The sequence below is a fragment of the Arachis ipaensis genome, chromosome B7 (assembly GCF_059453495.1).
Source record: "Arachis ipaensis isolate K30076 ecotype BB chromosome B7, ASM5945349v1, whole genome shotgun sequence".
NCBI classification, from domain to species: domain Eukaryota; kingdom Viridiplantae; phylum Streptophyta; class Magnoliopsida; order Fabales; family Fabaceae; genus Arachis; species Arachis ipaensis.
In genome coordinates this window covers 68909797-68933221 of record NC_142442.1, presented here as the reverse complement: position 1 = coordinate 68933221, position 23425 = coordinate 68909797, and positions in this window count along the sequence as shown.

The following is a 23425-nucleotide window of genomic DNA, read 5'->3' as shown; positions in this document are numbered from 1 at the left end:
AGGCAAAACTAAAATAATAAACATATATATAAATCTTAACATAAATAAACCGGGTAATCTATCTTAGGGGATTTCTATTCTAACCAAACACCACTATCCCACAGCCTGCACCAACCTATCCTCCATGCGATCCCATCACCACCTCCTTCCGAACCTCCTCAATCCCAGTAGAAATCACAATTAATTACAATGCAAGTAAAACACAAGTAGAAGCATATAAGGCAAGTAGATCAAGTAAGCAAATAGGAATGTTATACAAATAGGCAACCCATTACAAGTAGTCAAAGCATACAAACAGATAGAAGATGCACATGATGAATGCATGCCCTATTGGCTGTGATATCACATTGTCGGTTCAACTACCAACCCGACACATCTCCATGGAGATGTCGCCCTTTGGAATCATCATTTGGAACCCCCTAGATATAGTGCTCGGATCACTGTCCAGGGTTTTGCGCCTACATGCTCTATTGATCAAAAGCGATGTGAGCGGGATACTCTTGCCACAAACCTCACATCTCAATGCAAGCGGGACGAACCACCGCCCTTACTCCGCCGCCGCTACCTCGACAGGCAAGATCCAACCGCCGTCCCTGCCGGGCGCATAGCGTCTCATAATCTCAATTTAAAATAGTAGTTCAGTGGTTTTTCATAAAACATTTTCAATACAGCAATGATTCATCATTGCACATTCGAGTCCTCGACTCATCTCAACCACTGTCACATCAACATTTCCATTTCCGAGTCCTCGACTCATCACGACTACTGTCAATTCTCATTTCAATTCCAAACTCAACAGTTCATCAGTTTTCATGTCACATATCAGTCTACCTTCACATGCCATCAAACTCTCCTCAGTACACCCAAAACCTATGCCTCCGTTTGCTAATTTTTCATAATAGTCCTCAACTAAAACCATTAGGTTATTTCCCATGTTCTCATGCCCAAAATTAAGCCTAAAAGTCTTAAAATGGTGTCATAGAAGCTTACAATCTTGTTGGGAAGGTGGAATAGTTGAAAAACAAAGTTAAATTTGAGAAACCGGATGTGTGCGTATGCACAGGGCTGTACGCGCGCACGCTCTAGAGAAGTTTTAAAACGTGTGCGTACGCACAGGTACCATAGATTACCATGTATGTTCACTCGCACAACCTGTGCTAGCACCCTCAACAAATTGACCTTCCCAACTTGTGCGTGCGCACGAGCTATGCATACGCACAGGTTGCAATTTCTCATTGGGTATGTGTACGCACAAGCTGTGCTAGCGCTGTGAATAGATTGCCTGCCTCTGCGTGTGAGTACGCACAGGTTTGTGCTTGCGCACAGGTTAAAATTTTTGCAGAGGTGTGCGTGCGCACATACTAGAAATCATAAAATTTTGCAACTTTGTAGAATTTCAGATTTTTTAACACCAAACTTTGATTGATCATAACTTTCTCTACAAAATTCTATATTTTACAAACTTTACATCGATTTGAAGGGTTTTCAATAAGCTTTAATTTGAAACAAATTTCAATCAATTTTAAAAACTGAGGCATGATTTATGATCAGACAAAGTTCACCCAAAACCAACTTTTATCAAAAATCATAATTTACCAAATTTTCCAAAATCCTCAAACCATATCCAACCAAAATAATACCAAATTCCCATTTTCAACACAATCTACCCTATTGGGTCACAATTTACCATTCATATCAAATTTTCTACCGCACTTCATCATTTTCAATCTCAATTATCAAACATATACATCATAAAAAATTTTCCCACCATCACATGCATCCATCCTCATTATATCACTATCAATCTCCATCATCAAACTCATTCATGCTTTATGTTAAAACTCAATAATATTCATTCATGCAAACTCATAATACATCATATCTCAACATCATTAATCAACAACATTACTAATATTAATTCATCAAACCTCATTCAACCAATCAACATCAACAACCACATCAAATCAAACCTATCCTATAGGTTACTAGCCTAAGTGTCCATGAATATTATATACTACATAGAGGAAACCGAAACCATACCTTGGCCGATTCCCTATATGAACCAAAACTCCAAATTCAGCACAATCAAGCCCTTAACCACACTCCAAGCTTCCAATTCCACTTCAACAAGCACCAACAAGTTCCAATAGCTCCCAAACTAACAATAATCAAGCTATATATGCATAAATCATCACAAATCAACCTAGGGCTCATTTTAATTGAAATTTCACAAGGGTTCAAGACCTCTTACCTTTTCCAACAGCTTTGAAAGCCAAAATCCAATGCTAAGCAAGGATTAGAGTGAACCTAAACACCTAAAAATCATAAAACCTCACTTAATCAAAAGCCCTAAAACTTGAAATTTTGAAGAGAAGAACTGAGAGGTTTTGAGCTTTCCTTACCAGTTTCTTAGGTGGCTTTTGTAGAGCTCTTTACAAGGAACGCGTGGCCACAAATGGTGCGGTGATCAGAGCTCTATAGCTCAACATATGAGCTTGTGAAGTTGAGAGTGAATAGTATTTTCTTCTTCATCTTCACTCTTTTCTTTTCTACTGAGTGTGTTGCGTTTTGAGTGTCTTAATGGCTGTAAGGTTCATTAATGAACCTTTATATATGTTGGGCTTGGGCCTAACTTGGGCCTAGTCCAACCCGTTAGCATTTTTAGTTCGTTCAGCCCAACTTCGGGCCAAACCTTTAGAATTAATGCCTGTATTTTAACTTTTATTATTTTTCTAAGGTTTTTAACTGCTTTCACTTTTTCTCGGGCAGCACTGGGCAGACTTGAACCGGTTTAACCAGTTCAACTGCCGGTTCGCAATTTTTCGCGGTTTTTCGCAGAAAACACATTTTCTAACTTAGAAAAACCTACTGAGTCCAAAAATCACATTTAAATCCTCAAATTCTCATTCTAAATCTTCGGACTCTATTTTGGGCAATATTAATTACTTAATTAAATGATTAATTAAGCTCGGTTCTTACATGCACAACTTCACCGGCAAGTGCACCAGGTCATCCAAGTAATACCTCAGGTGAGTGAGGGTCGATTCCACGAGGATTGTTGGATTGAGCAAGCAATGGTTATCCTGTGGATCTTAGTCACGCGAATAGAAAGATAATGGTTGTTGTTGAATGTGCATAAACAAGAAAATAAAGAAAATAATAAAGAATTGATAAAGAAACGATAATAAGAAATCAGTTAAGGCTTTGGAGATGCTTTATCTTTCTGGATTAATAATTCTTACAGACTACTTTAACAATGAATGATTCATTCTATGGCAAAGTTATAAGTGATTAACTCATGTCCTCTCATCAAGTCAATCTCCTCTAATTCATATCAAATGCTGTTTTCAGTGGTCATTCAATATAAATGAGGGTGAAGCTCACGCAATTCATTCTCCGTTGTGATCCTACTCAAAATACCACAGACAAGGTTAGATCTTCCGGATCAAAGAATGAAGCCTAGTGTTCTAGCCTTAGTGCCACAGAAACCTCATCACCCATAACTAACCGTTGCTAAAACTTTAGGCAACGCTTTGGCAACGGTTTTTGACATGTGGTATATGCGGCCGTTGCCAATGCTCAAAGGCAACGGTTTTTTACCTAAAGAAACGGCAACCAAAAAAACCGTTGCTATAGTTACTGGCATAGGCAACGGTTTTGACAACAATTTTTAGAGAACAGTTTACAACCGTTACTAGATAGGAAACGGTTTAAAACCGTTCTCTTTCATCACGTAACGGTTTAAAACCATAACTAGATAGACAACAGTTTTAAACTGTTGTAGTTTTGTTATTCACAAAGACAACGGTTTAAAAGCGTTGCCTTTGGTGTTGTTTTTTTGCAACGGTTTTAATACCATTGCCATTTTAGAACTACCTTTGACCACGGTTTTAATACCATTATCTTTGGCAACTTTTGACAACGGTGTTTTCTTGTTATATATTTCTTTATTTACAATAATTTTCTCATGTTGCATTGAAATTAATATTTCAACTATTTTTTAGTGTCAATAGATTCATATTCCAACTATCCGAATCAAATCACTAAAGAAAACTAACTGAACATTTGATTTATAACGTACTCTATAAGATTCATACATGTTTGTGACCTATAAAAACAAAGATTTTAAAAGTCAAATAAACTAAGATACTTTAAAATCACATAATAAAAGTTTAAGTCATAACAATATCTAATCATAAACAAGAGATTTGATATATTACAATAGCAAATAGACTCCCCATCATCTCCACAAATTGGTAATTTTTACTCTCTAGTGTTTGATATTCACAATGTGTGATTAAGTTCTCCCTCACCTTCATAATGATTTTCCTGTGAACAAAAAAATTAGCAAATTAAATATAATACTAAACCTAATGCTAATAATGCTTACTAATAGAGAGAGGGGATAAGGGAAAGAAAGATAACTGCTAGTGATTTTCCTTATGAATTTCTTTATTAATAGCTGGGTCATAATAGCTAATATTAATTTGGTCAAGCAAATTAATAATCTCATTTAAATATAATACAAGAAGAAACAAACTACCAATGAAAATACAAGTAAACCATCATTTTGAGATTGTAAAATGTCTAAAGAGGCTGCCATTGACAATTATTCTTGAAAAAGTCAACATATGATTTTGACTCTTGTGTTGATCAAGAACGTTAATAGCTCAAGGAATTAAATTAAATCTTAGTTTTTTCCAAAGAAAACTTCAATTGAATTCTACCAGTGTAAGTTTTTCCTGATCCATATAACTCAAGGATATGTTTGGTTCACCTTTTACTTGTAAAAGGTATGCATAATTTAGTTATAACAGAACATTATCATTCAAAACAGAAATTAAAAATAAAAATTATGCGAAATTGTTATAAATTATGCTATCTTAGGATAGAAACATAAAAATATTGACAGACACAAACTTGTTTCAAAAAAGAGACAGATACATGGCTATAAATAGAGACATGACCATTTTATCTTATCTCTATCTCCTTCTTTATATTTTCTGCTATAAGACACTTAGCAAACTTGGAGTTAATGGTGGAACATATACCTATTCAGCCAATGAATGTTGTGTCAACCAGTGAAGCAATAGGATCAGCTATCAAAGCCATAGCAGAAGGCACTACAATTGACAATATTTCCTAACCAAGGTTGACTGCTTTGAAAACAAGTCTGAAGTAAGAAGAAAATAAAAAAAAGTCAAGAATTACACCTGTAGAAGAGAAAAGACAACACAATTCAATTCACACTTCTCCAATCCACATTCAATTCAAGAAGGGAAAAAAAGAGTTCTGGTAAACAAAAGAACAAATCAAACAGCAATTTCATGAACAAATTCAGAAAGAAAACCCTAAAGAGCTCTTATACTTTATCTTTTCTACAAAGATCTCTGATCTATAAGAAAAACTAACACAAATTTTATTGCACCCTTTGTTTGGTCTTTGAATCACAATAGAAATTTCACCCCCAAAAACTCAAAAGCAATGAGAAACAAGATATTAAATGGTGAAGTCAATTTTATCCCCTAACCCTGTATTCCAACACTAATTTACAGCACACTCACCATTTTTCTTTAACTGGCATAATGTCTTCGCAAGTAAGGTAAAGAGCCATTACATACCTCATCGCCGGGAGAACAAACTACAAGCACTACATGAGCAATACTCTGCTTTACTCCATTGCTTACCACAATCTAATCAAGAGTATATGTAATTCCATTCTCTTCTGCAATAAAAATTCAGGAAAATTGTCAAAAGCCATATAAGCCCCCATCTCAAAAAATTAGTAAAAAAATTAACCAAAGTAACCAAAACACAAAAATTTAAAGTGCATAAATTAGCTAACCCTTCAACTTATGACAAATCGCTCTGCACAATTCAAATGTTCCGGCATTAGGGGTATACCATCTGTATCCTTCACGAATAGCATTCTACCATACTCACCACACATTAATCAAACATTCACATGATCATTACTTCATGATCATAATTTCATTATCATACACCTAAATCAAACAGCAGAAAGATACAACAATAAAAGTACAATTGACACAAAAATAAAATGAGAATTCACCTCAGCTATGATGGCAGGTGTATCGAAATAATTGACACATGTGAAGATTTCCAAATAAGAAATAATGAAAAACATGTAAGGTAGTATTTTCATAAAAAAAATCTCACTAAGTTACATGACACAATCAAGATGAGACTTAAACCTGAAACTTATAATCTAGCCGCATGAAACCACATGTTCCTACAAGCTACATAGAACACAATTTGAAAAAAGGATTCACAATAAAAAATTGACTTGCCTGATCTATAGGATTGTTACAGAGCAATAAGAGTTCAGAAATGGTGGTCCTGGTAGCTAGGGCACAAACAACTCACCATGAACGACGGTGGCGACCAGGAATTCCGGAGGCGGCGGCGGCAGAAGAACGGCTCCTCCTCTGTTGCGTCCCTTTCTCACACGCGTCCATTCCTTCCTCTCTACGGCAACATCAAAGTGATCTCCTCCCCCTGTTTGGTTCCTTCTAGCGACAGCGGCAGCTTCCATCAACAGCAGCAACGAAGATGAGCTCCTTCTCTTCCTCGCATCACGCGTTCTGTACGTGTCTCTCTCTCACTCTCGTTTTCCCCTCAAGGTCAGCGGCGACGGTGGCTGTGGTCACCACCGGTAGCGCCTCTCCCTTCCCCTCTCCTCTCCTTCCCGTTCTCTGATCACCCCCTCCTCTCGCTCCCCCTCTTCTCTCGTTTCCCCTTCTCTCTATTTCCCCTTCTTTAACTGTATGTGTGTATTTTAATTATGTTAGGTTTAGACATCATAAAATTAGGGTTTTATTTGGGAATTAGAGTTAGCATAAAATATATACGAGTAATATACCATTTTATAAAATATTTGAGATAGAATAATAATTTAGAATTTAAATATAATATTATAAAGATTATTTTTACATCATAAACTTTTATTCATTAATATATCAATGAGCTCAAATAATTATTTTTAATTTTAAATTATAAAATAAATATATTAATCACATTTTGTGAAATACATTTTAAAGTCAAAAATATTAATTATTCAAATAAAATGATATAACTTTTTATTATTTTTCTATTACAAAACCTTTAATTTTAATTTATATAAAATAACTAATTATAATAAAAAATATTAATTAATTTAAACTTGAAGTATTTATAAAAATTAATTTAATCATTCTTAATAAATTATTTTTCTAAGAATTTAAATTAATAAAATAAACCATAATTTATTCATAATAGAAATTACTTAAATTAAATTATATATAATTCTTCCATTATTGAACTTTTAATTTCAAATTATGTGAAATAATCAATTATAAAAATTACACAAAAATATTAATTAACTTACCTCCAAATATTAATAAAACTAATTAAATTACTCTAAATTGATTAATTTCTAAAAATAAAGAGTTCATATTAATAAAATAAGTCATAACTTTTTCATAATAAAAGTTACTCAAATTAAACTGTATAATTTTTTCTTATTTTTTTCAATCACTAAAATTATACAAAATATTCAATTATAATAAAATTATATGTTAAATTTTAGAGCGAGAATTGAATGGAACAAAAACTAATATTTGTTTTAAATTTATTTTCTCCATAAATAATAATTGTTAAATTATTTAAACAACATTAGAAAATTATTTCTTAATAAAAAGTTGATATAATGGTTATAAAACCGTTCTTTAAAATAGTCAAAGAGAATGGTTTTATTTTGTTGCTATAACATAGTGAAAAATTGAACTTCAACAGCAACATCGTAAAAACCGTTCTCTAAAATAATCTAATAGAACGGTTTTAAAGTGTTACAATATTGGCAACGGTTTTTATGTGTATCCTTTGTACAAATATTTAAACAACAATAAAAAACTGTTGCCTAAAAACAAATCATTGTAACGGTTATAAAACCATTCTTTAAAATAGTCAAAGAGAACGATTTTATTTTGTTGCTATAATGTAGTGAAAAATTAAACATCAGCAGCAACACTTTAAAAAATCGTTGTCTAAAATCATCTAAGAGAACGGTTTTAAGGTGTTACAAATTTTGGCGTTGCTAAAGCCCATATTTGTGGTAGTGGCAACGCTGGGTTTTGGTCCTTCTTGGGCATTGAACGCCAGTTATGGGCAGTGATCTGGAAGAGAAGTATAGACTATCATATATTTTTGGAAAGCTCTGGAAGTTAGCTTTCTAAAGCCATTGAGAGCGCATCAACGGGACCTCTGTAGATCAAGAAATGCTCGTTGGAGTGCTTGGAGGTCAGGATTTGACAACATCTGCTACCCTTTCTTCCTCTCTGAACAAGACTTTGCTAATTCTGCCATTTTTGCCCAAAAATCACCTAAAATCATAGAAAAAACACAAAAACTCAAAGTATCATCCAAAAGATGAATTTTTCACTAAAACATATTAAAACATAAAAAAAATTAACGAAATCTAACTAAAAACACTATGAAAATGCTATGGAAAAGCGTGTAAGATATCCACTTATCATAACACTAAACTTAAACTGTTGCTTGTCCTCAAGCAACCAAAAACAAGATAGGACTAAAGAAGAGAAAAATATGCAAGGTTTTCAAAGTCATCAATGAAGCTCAGTTCCAATTATTGAATAGGGCTATTAGTTCTTTATTCCTGAACAGCTTTGGCATCTCACTTTCCTTTGAAGCTTAGAAATATTGGCATCCTTTGGAACTAGAATCCGGCTGATATTATTGATTATCTTTTTAGTTTTTCTTGATTCTTGAACACAGCTTTTTCTTTTGGTGCTTTGCACCTTTGAGCCTAGTCGTAACTCTGAGCTTTTTGTTTTCAAGTATTACTACCGGATACATAAAAGCCATAAGCACTTAACTAGGGGAACCCTTTAGATTCGAATTTAGCTTTGCTTAAATTCTCAGATAGTGGTGCTCAGAGATCTTAAGCGTACTCTTTTAGCTTTGGATCACGACTTTAAATGCTTAGTCTCAAGCTTTTTACTTGACACCTTCACACCACAAGCATATAGTTAGGGATAGCAACTCATTTGAGCTTTTTAGGCCAATTTTGACCATCCTAATCAATATTTTTTATTTCTTAGAGAATCAATAATACTTCTCTAAATTCACTGTTCATCAAGACCCACTATGCTCAACCTCAATATCAAATATGCACAATTAATTCATACATTCAGAAAATAAAGATAAGGCCACCACATTATAAGTAATTGGAATAACTCATGATACAACTCGAAATCTTATGTACCTTTACTATTCCTTTTTCAATAAATTTTTCTTTTAAGCTTGATGATGGATACATAAGATATCTTATAAAAAAACAAAGAAAAGAAAACAATACTAGAAACGAACTGTTCCGGGGGTTACCTGAAACAGGGAGGTCGATCTCAGATGAGATCTTCAGATCTGAACTGGGCCGTCGCGTCTGACTTGTTGGCGTAGGAGATGCTGCGAGTCCTTTTTCATCGAAGGGGGGTGGTACCTGCAAGAGACTCTGATGCTTAAGTCAGCACGGGCTTTAGGCAGGTTTTTTAGTAGATTAGGAGTATGATTATACCTGGGTGCTCTAGTGTATTTATAGTAGTGTTGAATAACCTTCCTTGAGATAAGTTTGTTATCTTATCTTATCTTTTGTGGGTGAAATCTCCTATCTTTTGGCCAGCCGCCTTCTGGTAGGCGGTGACTTTTCTTTCTTGGGTCTCTTTGGGCCTCTATGGTGACTCGTCCGAACTCTTTATGAAGAGGTCGGTGGTCGGCCAAACTTCAAGAGGTCAGTCACTTTGTTCTCGTCCAATCCGGACCTTATAGCTCGGACCAGTGTATGAACAGTGCCCCTGCTTGAGATTCGATCTTTTCGTGAGGTTGTGCTCGTTTTTGAGCTTCGACCTCTTTGGGGAAGTCGTGTTCAAGAATCTTCCTGGTCGTATTCGGTCCGTCCCTTTCTTGAGCACGTTTCGCGTCTTTAATGATTTTAAAACGCGAAGTGTTTTAAATGTGGCGTCATTCCCGAGTGCATCAGTTTCGGTTTAAACGAGCACTTTTAAAGCCTTTTAATAGGGCTTTAATTTCTTTTTGCTGTTTCTTTCCCTCCCTAAATTTGAAATGAAAGGGATTCTTTGGTTCTTTTAGTTTTCTTGCTTGTATTTTGTTTCACTTTTACATTTCTGAAGGACCTTACCTGCTTCGTTTTGCCCCAAGTTTTCTTCTTTCCTCTGGAGCTTCGAGGCGCTTTGTTGGTGTGGACCATTTATGCTTTTGCCATGCGTCTGTTTGTTGCTTCTTTCTTCTTTGTAAGTTAGTCCTCTGCTTCGTCCCCTTTCTTTTTTCACGTGTTTTACTGGTCGTCCTTCTTTGTGCTTTACTACTGCATGCTTTCTTTTTGCTTAAATTTTTTATTTTGCTGAGCTTTTTGAAGACTTTCTGGTGATTATTGCATGCCTTTGTATCTTCAAAGATCCGATCTCTTTTGTCTCCGTTGCTTCGTTTGGGGAAATGTAGGTGCTTCTTGCCTTTTGGTGAAGGGGCTAGGGTTTTAATTTTTGTTTGGCTTTCCTGTGTATTTCTTCCTCTTTGTATCTGTATTGCCTCCAAAGGGGGCTCCTGGGTTTTTGGTGGTGATTTTTTGTTGCTTTTGTGAATCCTGGGGTGTCCTTTTGCTGCTATACTTGTTGTTTGCTGGTTGTTTCTTCATTGTTTGTTTCTTTCCGAGTCGTTTGGTAGTGACCCATTTTTTTACTATAGGTATAGTTGTTCTATGTCTTCTCGTAAAAACATTGTCGAGATGTCTACAAAGGTTCCCCCTGGTATGGCTGACTAGTTAGATTCTATAGTGTTGATGTGTGTTACTGTGGACGACCTAGAATACTGTGAAAAACTTAGGAGATTTCATAGGATCTGTAGTAGTAGGGATGACGAGAAGAATTACGAGCTGGTGTCACCCGACCTTGAGGAAAGGGTTAGTTTCCCTCCCTTAACTCGGGCAGAACGTCCTTTCTTCTATGCCTACGACTATTTCATTAGCCAATTAGGTATTACCCTTCCTTTTACTGCGTTTGAGACTAAGGTTTTATGGAATTGTAATGTGGTCCCATCACAGCTTCATCTGAACTCTTGGGCTTTTATGAAGATTTTTCAGTTATTGTGTCAAGAGCTGGGTGTCCGACCTACATTGTCCCTTTTTCTTTACCTATTTGTGTTGACCAAACCTGGGGTAGCCAAGAAAAAGGCTTCTTGCATCTCATTCTGAGCTACCCAGGGGAAGAAAATATTTTCAATGTTTGATGACTCTTTTCGTGACTTTATTAAGAACTTCTAATTTAAAGTCCAAGCTGTTGAGGGTGCTCGCCCTTTCTTTCTGGATGAAAATGATGAGCCGACCTTTCCTTTATGGTGGCAAAAAGTCCTCAAGTATCCTTGGGAGAGTTTAGATGAAGTAGAACATGCTTTTGTTGGTGTTTTAGAGGAGCATTGGGGGGAACCTCCTTATCTGGACACAAAGAGATTTCTAGGAGATCCTTCCCTCCTCCGTTCTGAACTAGGTAGTTGATAAGCGAAAATCGTTGTCAGTCTAGATTTTCATCCTAAAGAAAGGAATTACTTCGTTGTAAGCATAGCTCCAAACCAACAAACAACTCTCACATCAAATTAAAATATGGTTTTGTCACATGTACAAACCCCAATGAAAATTAACCGAAGTATTTAGACTGCGGGTCATCTCACAAGGAATTACAATGAAGTGGTCAATTATTGACTATGAAGATGCAAGGGGGGTTTGATTTTGTATTTTTGCAAGAAAATAAATGACAAGAAAAGTAGAGAGAGCAAGTAACTAAAGAGAGCAATTAATAAAGAGAGACATTCATGGCAAGGTTTGAGATCATAGGCTTTCTATCCTAGTCATTAATCATAACAATAATTAACAAGAATTTATCTTATTTCATCATCTCCAACATTGGAAGAAGGTATAAGTTATCTTCCATGAGAGAAAATCAAACAAGACTTGTTAATCTCAATCCAAATGTCCTAATCAACTCACTAATTGAATTAGTAAAAGATTAGAGTCAATGAAAATAATATTAACTAACAACTTTAGATCACCAACATGAGTTGGGTTTTCATGACTCAAGATTGCCTAATTACTCTTTCCAAGCCAAGAATGCTCAAAATCTACTCTAAAGACCAACCAAGCATTTTGTCAAACACTTGGAAGGCATAAAAGGAAGCATGGTAAAAGTGCAACAAAATAGTAAATCTAACAACTCCCAATTGCAAGAAAAGTAAATCAACAATCCAAATCATCATCAAAAGGGCATCAAACATTCAATTTCATTAAAGGTAAACAAAATCCAACATGAGCACTCATAAACATAAAAGAGACATAAAAGTAGAATTGACAAGAGAACTAAGAAGAATAGAGTAGTAGAACAAGAAATTGTAAAGAAAAATAAGATGAGAACATGGAATTAAGTCTAGATCTAAGATGGATTAACCTAACCTAATTTTAGAAAGAAGAGGGAGCTTCTATCTCTAGAAACTAACCTACATGATGCTAATGCTACAAACAATTGCTCCCCCTCCCCTTGCCCAAGCTTGAATTCTACATGAAATAGCATCAGAAATGAGTTGGGTTGGGCCCAAAGTGCTTCAGAAATTGCCCCAAGTGATTTCCTCTTTAGTGGGCCACGAGCAGCATCGGTGCACACGCGTACATGGCGCGTGCGCGCCCCTATACGCAAAGAAACATATAGCAAATTTTATATCATTTCAAAGCCCCAAATGTTAGCTTTCCAACGCATCTAGAACCGCCTCATTTGGACCTCTGTAGCTCAAGTTATGATCGATCGAGTGCAAAGAGGTCAGGCTTGACAGCTTTACAGTTCCTTCATTTCTTCATGAGTTCTCCCACCTTGCATGCTATTCTCCTCACTTCTTTCATCCAATACTTGCCTTATGGATCTGAAATCACTCAACAAACATATCAAGGTATCGAATGGAATTAAGTGAATTAAAATCACAAATTTTAGGGCCTAAAAAGCATGTTTTCACATTTAAGCACAAATCAAGGGAGAATTGCAAAACCATGCTACTTGATTGGATAAATGTGAGAAAATGTGATAAAATCTCCCAAATTAAGCACAAGATAAACCACAAAATCGGAGTTTATCAAATCTCCCCACACTTAAACCAAGCATGTCCTCATGCTAAGAATAAAGAAGGACAAGAAAAGGGGTATGAACATTTATTCAATGCAAATAAACTATATGCACCTATCTATATGAATGCAACTAAATGCAAGATGATTCTACCTACTTGGTTAAAAGTAAATCAATCTCCAAGAATATATATCAAGTAGGGCTAAGTAGTATGATGATTCATAAATCCTACCAATTCAAGTACAAAATGAAGTTCAAATAGACTTGCAAAAAGAAAAGCTCATGAAAGCAGGGAACAAGGAATTGAGCATTGAACCCTCACCGGAAGTGTATCCGCTCTAGTCGCTCAAGTGTATAGGGTCGATCCACTAATGAGCGGATAATTTATACGCTTTTTGGCATTGTTTTTAGTATGTTTTTAGTATATTTTAGTTAGTTTTTATTATATTTTTATTAGTTTTTAAATAAAAATCACATTTCTTGACTTTACTATGAGTTTGTGTGTTTTTCTATGATTTCAGATATTTTCTGGCTGAAATTGAGGGACCTGAGCAAAAATCTGATTCAGAGGCTGAAAAAGGACTGCAGATGCTGTTGGATTCTGACCTCCCTGCACTCGAAGTGGATTTTCTGGAGCTACAGAAGCCCAATTGGCGCGCTCTCAATTGCGTTGGAAATTAGACATCCTGGGCTTTCCAAAAATATATAATAGTCCATACTTTGCCCAAGATTTGATGGCCCAAATCGGCATTCCAAGTCAGCATAGAAATTCTGGCGTCAAAACGCCAGAACTGGCATAAAAGCTGGAGTTAAACGCCCAAACTGGCACAAAAGCTGGCATTTAACTCCAAGAAAAGTCTCTACACATGGAAGTTTCAATGCTCAGCCCAAGCACACACCAAGTGGGCCTGGAAGAAGATTTCTGCATTAATTACCTATTTCTGTAACCCTAGGCTACTAGTTTTCTATAAATAGGACCTTTTGCTATTGTATTTACATACGCTTTCATATATACCTTTTGATCTTTATGTTCACGTTGGGGGGCTGGCCATTCAGCCATGCTTGGACCTTTTGTTCTTATGTATTTTCAACGGTGGAGTTTCTACACACCATAGATTAAGGTGTGGAGCTCTGCTGTTCTTCATGAATCAATACAATTACTATTGTTCTTCTATTCAATTCATGCCTACTTCTTCTCTAAGATATTCATTCGTTCTTTAACTTGATGAATGTGATGATCCGTGACACTCATCATCATTCTCACCTATGAACATGTGCCTGAAAACCACCTCTGTTCTAGTAGCAATGGCTTAAATGTGTATCTCTTGGGTTTCTAATATAAGATTTGAACCTTCGTGGTATAGGCTAGAATTATTGGCGGTCATTCTTGAGATTCAGAAAGTCTAAATCTTGTCTGTGGTATTCCGAGTAGGATCTAGGAAGGGATGACTATGACGAGCTTCAAACTCGCGATTGTTGGGCGTGTGACAGACGCAAAAGGATCAATGGATCCTATTCCAACATGATCGAGAACCAACAGATGATTAGCCGTGCGGTGACAGCACATTTGGAACATTTTCACTGAGAGGACGGGAAGTAGCTATTGAAAACGGTGATGCCCAACATAAAGCTTGCCATGGAAGGGAGTATGAATGATTGGAAGAAGGCAATAGGAAAGCAGAGGTTCAGAGGGAACAAAGCATCTTCATACGCTTATCTTAAATTCCTACCAATGAATTACATAAGTATCTCTATCTTTATTTTATGTTTTATTTATCTTTTAATTATCAATTCTCCATTACCATTTGAATCTGCCTGACTGAGATTTACAAGATGACCATAGCTTGCTTCAAGCCGACAATCTTTGTGGGATCGACCCTTACTCACGTAAGGTATTACTTGGACGACCCAGTGCACTTGCTGGTTAGTTGTGCGGAATTGTGACAAAGTGTGATTCATGTTTGAGGGCTCCAAGTCTTTGGCACCATTGTTGATGATCACAATTTTGTGCACCAAGTTTTTGGCGCCGTTGCCGGGGATTGTTCGAGTTTGGACAACTGACGGTTCATCTTGTTGCTTAGATTAGGTAATTTTACTTTTTATTTTCGAAAATTTTTTTTAAAAATACAAAAATTTTCTATTTTGTTCTTCAGAGTTTTTTAAAACGAATTCTAGAGTTTCATGGTGATCTGTTGAACTCTGGCTGGCTGTGAAGCCATGTCTAATCTTATTGGACCGATGTTTTAACTTATCATCACAAGAGCTTGTTGATTTCTATCAATTTTGCTGTTGTGAGCAATGATATGCTAAAGCTTGGCTGGCCATTGGCCATGTCTAGTGTTTTGGACCAGAGCTTCCACTGGAAGCTTGGCTGGCTAGTAAGCCATGTCTAATTCCTGGACCGGAGTCTTAGACTAACATTGCAATGATTCCTGGAATTCTTATTAAAAATTTTGAATCCCTTTATTCTCTTTTCCACTCAATTTTCGAAAAAATCACAAAAAAATTTATAAAATCATAAAAATCAAAAATATCTTATGCTTCTTGTTTGAGTCTAAGTGTCAATTTTTAAGTTTGGTGTCAATGGCATGTCTTTATTCTTCTTGCATTTTTTTGAATATATGCACTATGTTCTCCATTGATCTTCAAGTTGTTCTTGATGATTTCAGTGCTCTGATCTTTAATTTCTCTTATTTTGTGTCTTTTGTTGTTTCTCACATGCATTTTTAAATTATTATAGTCCTTAGTATACAAACTTCTCTAAGTTTGGTGTCTTGCATGTATAGTTTATTTGATCTTAGTTGCATTTTGATTGTTTCTCATCATTCAAAAATTCAAAAAAAAATTTCAAGTCAATAACACAGATAATTGAAGATTCAGAACATTCAGCAGAGGAATTACACAGAAAAAGCTGGGCGTTCAAAATCCCCAGTGAGAAAGGAAAACTGGCGTTTAAACGCCAGCCAGGGTACCTGGCTGGGCGTTAAATGCCCAAAAAGGTAGTATTTTGGGCGTTAAATGCCAGAATGGATGCCATTCTGGCCGTTTAACGCCAGAAGGACACTAGAGGGATGATTTTATTTTTAATTCAAATCTTTTTCAAATTTTCATAATTTTTCAAAATCAAATTTTTTTTTTCAAATCATATTTTTTCAATCGTATCTTTTCAAAATCAATTTCTTTTCAATTTATTACTATTTTCGAAAATCCTTGCTACAATTAGTGATTTAATTCAAAATTTTCAAGTTATTACTTGCCTATTAAGAAAGGATCAAATTTTAATTCTAGAATCATATCTTTTAATTTCCTATTAGTCAAGTAATCAACTTTAGTTTTAAAAATTTCTCTTTTTAATTTGATTCTCAATCACATCTTCTCAATCATATCTTTTCAATCACATCTTCCCAATCATATCTTTTTTATTTCTAATTTCAAATTTTTTTTAAAATCACTTAATTTCTTTCCCAATCTTAGTTTTCGAAAATCATTTACCAAATTTTCAAAATTTCTCTTAATTATTTCAAAGTCTTTTACTTTATTTTCGAAAATTCCTTCCCTCTTCTCACATCCTTCTATTTAAAGGACTAATACCTCTCCATTATCAACAATTTGAACTCTATCTCTTTTGATAAGTTCGAATTCTCTCTTATCTACCTCCTCCTTCTATTCTTCTTTTCCTCTGACATCTCAAGGAATCTCTATACTGTGACATAGAGGATTCTATATTTTCTTCTCCTCTCTTTTCATATGAGCAGGAGCAAGGACAAAGACATTCTTGTTGAGGCTGATCCTAAACCCAAAAGGACCTTGAAGAGAAAGCTAAGAGAAGCTAAGGTACAACTCTCTGTAGAGGACCTAACAAAGCTTTTCAAACAAGAAGAAGCCATGGCAGCCGAAAACAACAACAATGCCAACAATGCAAGGAAGGTGCTTGGTGACTTTACTGCACCTACTCCTGACTTCTATGGGAGAAGCATCTCAATCCCTGCCATTGGAGCAAACAACTTTGAGCTTAAGCCTCAATTAGTTTCTCTGATGCAACAGAATTCCAAGTTTCACAGACTTCCATTGGAAGATCCTCATCAGTTCTTAGCTGAATTCTTGCAGATCTGTGACACTGTCAAGACCAATGGGGTTGATCCCGAGGTCTATAGACTTATGCTTTTTCCCTTTGCTGTAAGAGATAGAGCTAGAGCATGGTTGGATTCATGATGAGCGGATATTTTATACGCTTTTTGGGGATAATTTCATATAGTTTTGAGTATGTTTTAGTTAGTTTTTAGTCTATTTCTATTAGTTTTTAGGAAAAATTCATATTTCTGGACTTTACTATGAGTTGTGTGTTTTTTCTGTAATTTCAGGTATTTTTCTGGCTGAAATTGAAGGAGTTGAGCAAAAATCTGATTCAGGCTGAAAAAGGACTGCTGATGTTGTTGGATTCTGACCTCCCTGCACTCAAAGTGGATTTTCTGGAGCTACAGAACTCGAAATGGCGTGCTTCCAATTGCGTTGGAAAGTAGACATCCAGGGCTTTCCAGAAATATATAATAGTCCATACTTTGCACAAGAATAGACGACGTAAACTGGCGTTCAACACCAGTCCTCTGCCCAATTCTGGCGTCCAGCACCAGAAAAGGATCAAAAGCTGGAGTTGAACGCCCAAACTGGCATAAAAACTGGCGTTCAACTCCACAAATGGCCTCTGCACGTGAATTGCTTAAGTCTCAGCCCCAGCACACACCAAGTGGGCCCCAGCACACAGAAGTGGGCCCCAGAAGTGAATTTCTGCATCATCCATCATAGTTTATCCAATTTTTGTAAACCTAGGCTACTAGTTTAGTATTTAAACAACTTTTAGAGACTTATTTTGTATCTCATGACATTTTCAGATCTAAGCTTTGTATTCTCTGATGGCATGAGTCTCTAAACCCCATTGTTGGGGGTGAGGAGCTCTGTTGTGTCTCGATGAATTAATGCAAGTATTTCTGTTTTCCATTCAAACACACTTGTTCCTATCTAAGATGTTCATTCGCACTTAACTGTGATGAAGGTGATGATCCGTGACATTCATCACCTTCCTCAAACCATGAACGTGTGCCTGACAACCACCTCCATTCTATATCTGATTGAATGAGTATCTCTGAGATCTCTTAATCAGAATCTCCGTGGTATAAGCTAGAACTGATGGCGGCATTCATGAGAATCCGGAAAGTCTAAACCTTGTCTGTGGTATTCCGAGTAGGATTCAAGGATTGAATGACTGTGACGAGCTTCAAACTCTTGAAGGCTGGGCGTTAGTGACAGACGCAAAAGGATAGTAAATCCTATTCCAACCGGATCGAGGACCAACCGGTGATTAGCCGTGCTGTGACAGAGCGCGTGAGCGTAGTTTTCACTGGAAGGATGGAAGGTAGCCATTGACAACGGTGATCCACCAACACACAGCTTGCCATAGGAGGACGTGCGTGCGTGAACAAGAAGACAGAGGAAAGCAGAGATTCAGAAGACAAAGCATCTCCAAAACTCCAACATATTCTCCATTACTGCATAACAAGTAACCTTTAATCCATGCTCTATTGTTTATTCGCAATTCAACTGATAAACATAATTGACTTCCTGACTAAGATTTACAAGATAACCATAGATTGCTTTAAACCAACAATCTCCGTGGGATTCGACCCTTACTCACGTGAGGTATTACTTGGACGACCCAGTGCACTTGCTGGTTAGTGGTACGCGTTATGAAAAGTATGATTCACAATTCGTGCACCAAGTTTTTGGCGCCGTTGCCGGGGATTGTTCGTGTTTGAACAACTGACAAATTATTTTGTTGCTTAGATTAGGAAAAAAATCTTTCTTTTTGGTTTAGAGTCTTTTATTATTTATCCCTTTTTAAAACACTTTAAATTTATAGCTCAGTTAATTAGAACGTGGTGTTTATGTTCATGGTAATTGGCTATCATATTTTTAAAACCTTTTTCAAAAATAATTTTTTCTATTAAATCCTGTGCCAAACTTTAAGTTTGGTGTTTTCTTGTTGATTTCCCTTTGGTTTTCAAAAAAAAAATTTTTTGGCTTGGTTTTCTAAAAATTTTAAGTTTGGTGTTCTTTCTTCGTGTTCTTGAGTTTTCCTTGTGACTTGATTTTAAAATTTTTAAGTTTGGTGTTCCTTGGTGTTTTCCCTCCAAAATTTTCGAAAATAGGGAGCATTAGATCTAAAAATTTTAAATCTTGTGCTATCTTATTGTTTTTCTCTCTCCTCTTTAAATTCAAAAATATCCTTTCTCTCTATTTTTAAAAAACAAATTTTTGAAAATTATAAAAAAAAAAATTTTAAAATCTTTTCCAAATCATATCTTTTTCAAAACTTTCTAACCACTTTTTCTCTCCTCACTTTTTCAAAAATCATAATTTTTGTTATTTTTATTTTTGGTTAAGTTGTCCTCTTTCAATAAAATAAAATAATTAAAAAGGTAAATCAGTCCAAGTTATATCCATATATCCATCATGGACATAAATGGAGATGAACAGTCCAGGAGGACTCTGGGGTCATATTCTAACCCCTCTACTGTTTCATATAGGAGTAGTATCTGCATACCCTCCATTGGAGTCAGTAGCTTTGAGTTGAATCCTCAGCTCATTATCATGGTGCAGCAAAGTTGCCAGTATTCCGGTCTTCCACAGGAAGAACCTACAGAGTTTCTGGCACAATTTTTACAAATTACTGACACAGTACATGATAAGGAAATAGATCAGGATGTCTACAGACTATTATTGTTTCCATTTGCTGTAAAAGATCAAGCTAAGAGGTGGTTAAATAACCAACCTAAGGCCAGCATAAGAACATGGAAACAGCTGACAGAAAAATTCCTGAATCAGTATTTTCCTCCAAAAAGGATGACACAGCTAAGGCTGGACATCCAAGGCTTTAAACAAGGAGATAATGAATCTCTTTATGATGCCTGGGAGAGATACAGAGAGATGCTACGAAAATGCCCCTCTGAAATGTTTTCAGAGTGGGTTCAGTTAGACATCTTCTACTATGGGCTTGCAGAAGGAGCTCAGATGTCTCTAGATTACTCAGCTGGTGGATCTATCCATATGAGAAAGACAATTGAAGAGGCTCAAGAGCTCATTGATACAGTTGCCAGGAATCAGCATCTGTATCTAAGCAGCAACCCTTCCATGAATGAAGAGGTTAAAACAGTAACTGCTGAATTCAGTACTGTGAAACAAGCTACTGAATTCAATCAGCAATTGGATTTTCTAACAAAGCAGCTAGCTGAATTCAAAGACAGGCTACAGGAGACAAGGATAGCTAATATACATATGGACGAACAGTTTAAGCAAACAAAGCAGCAGCTATCAAGGCAAATAGCAGAAGAATGCCAAGCAGCTCAATTAAGAAGTGGGAAAACATTAAATACCCCACCTCAAGGCATCAAAAATTCAAGAAATGAGCGACCCACCAAAGATTCACCTGAGGACAGTAAGAGCCCAGGGAAAAATAATTCTGGCACTAAAACGCCAGAAAATGGGTGGAAGGCTGGCGCTGAACGCCCATACCATGCCCAAAACTGGCGTTCAGCGCCAGAAACAAGGCAGGATTGGCGTTCAACGCCAGAAATGGGCAAGAATCTGGCGTTGAACGCCCAAATGGGGCAGAATCCAGCGTTGAACGCCCAAAATGGGCACATTTCTGGCGTTCAGGCGCCAGGAACAGACAGTGAGCTGGCGTCTAACGTCACTCCAGCTTCTGACTCTGGCACTCAATTGCCAGTGAGGGATCAGACACACACAAGTGCTGATAACAACCCCTCTAAAAAGGCTTCTTTAACCACTAAGGTTGAGGAATATAAAGCCAAGATACCTTATCCTCAAAAACTCCGGAAAGAGGAGCAGGATAAGCAATTTGCTCGCTTTGCAGATTATCTAAGGACTCTTGAAATAAAGATTCCATTTGCAGAGGCACTTGAGCAAATACCTTCTTATGCCAAGTTCATGAAAGAAATCTTGAGTCATAAAAAGGAGTGGAGAGAAACAGAAAGAGTTCTCCTCACTGAAGAATGCAGTGCAGTCATTCTGAAAAGCTTTCCTGAAAAGCTTAAAGACCCTGGGAGTTTTCTGATACCATGCATATTATAAGGTGATTGCACCAAGACAGCTTTATGCGATCTTGGGGCAAGCATCAACCTGATACCTGCATCCACTATCAGGAAGCTTGGCTTAACTGAAGAAGTTAAACCAACCCGGATATGTCTCCAACTTGCTGATGGTTCCACTAAATACCCATCAGGCGTGATTGAGGACATGATTGTCAGAGTTGGGCCATTTGCCTTTCCCACTGACTTTGTTGTGCTGGAAATGGAGGAGCACAAGAGTGCTACTCTCATTCTAGGAAGACCCTTCCTAGCAACTGGACGATGAGTTTAAGTTGAACGCTGTCAAAGCCATGCAGCATCCAGACACATCAACAGACTGCATGAAAGTTGATCTCATTGACTCTTTGGTAGAAGAGATCAACATGGCTGAGAGTCTCGAATCAGAGTTGGAAGACATCTTTAAAGATGTTCAGCCTGATTTGGAGGATTCAGAGGTCATGAAAGAGCCTCTGAACTTTCTTCTGAAAGAGGAAAAACCTCCTAAACCCGAGCTCAAGCCACTACCACCATCCTTGAAATATGCATTTCTGGGAGAAGATGACACTTTTCCAGTGATCATAAGCTCTGCTTTAAATTCACAGGAAGAGGAAGCACTTATTCAAGTGCTAAGGACACACAAGACAGCTCTTGGGTGGTCCATAGGTGACCTTAAGGGCATAAGCCCATCTAGATGCATGCACAAAATCCTATTGGAGGACAATGCCAAACCAGTGGTTCAACCACAGAGGCGGCTAAATCCAGCCATGAAGGAAGTGGTGCAGAAATAGGTCACCAAGTTACTAGAGGCTGGGATTATTTATCCTATTTCCGATAGCCCCTGGGTGAGCCCTGTGCAAGTCGTCCCAAAAAAGGGAGGCATGACAGTGATTCATAATGAAAAAAATGAACTGGTTCCTACAAGAACAGTTACAGGGTGGCGCATGTGTATTGACTACAGAAGGCTCAATACAGCCACCAGGAAGGATCATTTTCCTTTACCATTCATAGACCAGATGCTAGAAAGACTAGCAGGTCATGATTATTACTGCTTTCTGGATGGCTACTCAGGCTACAACCAGATTGCAGTGGATCCCCAGGATCAAGAGAAAACAGCATTCACATGTCCATCTGGAGTGTTTGCTTATAGAAGGATGCCATTTGGGCTATGTAATGCGCCTGCAACCTTCCAGAGATGCATGCTCTCTATTTTCTCTGACATGGTGGAAAAATTTCTGGAAGTCTTCATGGATGACTTCTCAGTATATGGAGACTCATTCAGCTCCTGTCTTGATCACTTGAAACTTGTTCTGAAAAGATGCCAAGAGACCAACCTAGTTTTAAACTGGGAAAAGTGTCACTTCATGGTGACTGAAGGAATTGTTCTTGGGCATAAAATCTCAAACAAGGGAATAGAGGTGGATCAGGCAAAAATAGAGGTAATTGAAAAATTACCACCACCTGCCAATGTTAAGGCAATCAGAAGCTTTCTAGGACATGCAGGATTCTATAGGAGGTTTATAAAGGATTTTTCAAAAATTGCAAAACCTCTAAGCAATCTACTAGCTGCTGACACGCCATTTGTGTTTGACACAGCATGCCTGCAAGCGTTTGAAACGCTGAAAGCTAAGCTGGTCACAGCACCAGTCATTACTGCACCAGACTGGACATTGCCATTTGAGTTAATGTGTGATTCCAGTGATCATGCCATTGGTGCAGTATTGGGACAGAGGCATGACAAGCTTCTGCATGTCATTTATTATGCCAGTCGCGTTCTAAATGATGCCCAGAAAAATTACACAACCACAGAAAAAGAACTACTTGTAGTGGTTTACGCCATTGACAAGTTCAGATCATACTTAGTAGGATCAAAAGTGATTGTGTATACTGACCATGCTGCTCTTAAATATCTACTCACAAAGCAGGATTCAAAACCCAGGCTCATCAGATGGGTATTGCTTCTGCAAGAGTTTGATATAGAAATAAGAGACAGAAAAGGGACAGAGAACCAAGTGGCTGATCATCTGTCCCGGATAGAGCCAGTGGAAGGGACGTCCCTCCCCTTTCTTGAGATCTCTGAGACGTTCCCTGATGAGCATC